General features: G+C 51.4%; 1 protein-coding gene across 1 annotated transcript in view; it reads right to left on the bottom strand.

The window, feature by feature from the left end:
- The window catches only part of LOC113208932 (uncharacterized), a gene marked incomplete in the record, with an annotated part of 16,038 nt that overhangs the window by 12,361 nt on the left and 1,743 nt on the right, over positions 1 to 1,934 (bottom strand).

Raw genomic sequence — 1,934 nt, forward strand, 5'->3', positions numbered from 1 at the left:
GCGGGTCTGCCTACCCATCCTTGGTCGGGCGCCCGGGAGGCGAGCTGGGCCACCCGGTCCACACGCGTGTCTCGCGGGTCTGCCGACCCGTCCTTGGTCGGGCGCCCGGGAGGCGAGCTATGGGCCACCCAGTCCACACGCGTGTCTTGCGGGTCTGCCTACCCGTCCTTGGTCGGGCGCCCAGGATGCGAGCTGGGCCACCCGGTCCACACGCGTGTCTCGCGGGTCTGCCTACCCGTCCTTCGTCGGGCGCCCGGGGGGCGAGCTATGGGCCACCCGGTCCACACGCGTGTCTTGCGGGTCTGCCTACCCGCCCTTCGTCGGGCGCTCTTCACTCACTTGAAGTAGAGCTCGGAACTGGAGCTCCTCTCCGGGCCGAAGCCTAGAGTGCGGTATGTGCTGCTATTGACGGCTACCACGCTGGCCCTTGGGCTGGCGTCAAAGCACTGCGCCCACGCCTGATAGGGATACTCGTTGGGCGTGCGGGGGCAGGTAGCCCAGGGCAGTTCGGACGAGAAGGACGCGACCAGGTAGTAAACCGTGATGGCCATGATCGAGCAGTAGTAGGTGGTGACGATGCCGGAAGATATAAGCTGGCCGTAGCCAATGCCTGCGAAACAAGAGAGGCGTCGCTTGAGTCGCTACGCGGCGCTGAGGCGCGGAGCCCACGGGCCGTTTTGCACGACCATTGTCTCTCTGCGTATTAGTTCCGCCTTGGAACTGGTGCTTCGGGTTCACAAGAAAAAGGATGTCCCCGGCGCTCTGGACGCATACCCTGGTAGCACAGACATGTTCGGAGAACGTTCTCTCTGCGTACGTTCGGTTCGAACTTGGTCCGAACATTGACGCGCTCCCGCCGCAGCACTAAGTATACGTTCTCTGGCAACGTTCATGGAACGTCCTTCCATAGACTACGGGATTTGGGTGGGGAAGTGTAACATATTACTGAACAAGCATAGGCGTCATCAAATATAGCAGGGAACTGTTGTGTTCTATCATTCCATCGCGAATTATGGTTTTTGATGATGACAGTCGACGAACTTTGGGCCGAACTACTTTTCGCGGATGCAGTCTCCGTATAGCGACGTGCAGCGGCACTACGCGGAGGAACTCTACACTCCCACTCACTCAAACTCGTCCCTCAACTCGGTTGTGTTAACTTGGGCCGGTGTAAAAATTATGTTCAAGGATTATTCATCCGAATTGTAACTGTTCATCTGTGTCATCCAGTGGAAAAATGTCAAGTAAGTAACCTTTTTATGCCGTGTCAACCCAACAACTTTTATAGTTTTCGAAATTATATAGTCTTAATTGATTTGCTGTACACTAACCTTATCGCAGCACGCACCGGTCGGCAGATAAATTATTGTTTTAATGTTAGTTCGATGTGACAATTCCAGGTGAGAACAGGAAAAGTATTGTCAGCACCCGGCAGATCCAGAAAAGGGCGAAGAAGGAGTCTGACGCAGCACTAGCAAACATCAACATTGATGATCCCTGGCTGCTGGCTGTTGATGCTGTTGATGCTTCTGATGTTGTAATTGCAGAGACAGGGGATTTGTCGAACTGTCAGCCTTTGTAGCTTATATTTGTTATGGTTTTTTGTTGCCTTTTTTTGTTTTTGAAGTGGTTTCCTGAAAGTTGCCTTTCAGGCAGTATAATTCTACTTCCCTTTTTGTTTGTATTGTGTACTGTATTGTATTTTGAAGTGTTGAGAGTGGAACACAGTTTTTTTTGTTTTAATAAAACTGACAGAATCTGATACTATTGTGGTCATTATCCTCGCTATGCGTTAACGATTATCTCAAGGAGAAGAGAAAGGGGGGGGGCAAGCACTCAGAAAACTGATTGTTCAACTCAACGAAATTTAGTGTTGAGAAAACCAACGAAATTTTGTTTCCCTTTTTGTTTGTATTGTGTACTGTATTGTATTT

Source organism: Frankliniella occidentalis, unplaced genomic scaffold (assembly GCF_000697945.3).
Source record: "Frankliniella occidentalis isolate FOCC.00 unplaced genomic scaffold, Focc_3.1 Scaffold860, whole genome shotgun sequence".
NCBI lineage: Eukaryota > Metazoa > Arthropoda > Insecta > Thysanoptera > Thripidae > Frankliniella > Frankliniella occidentalis.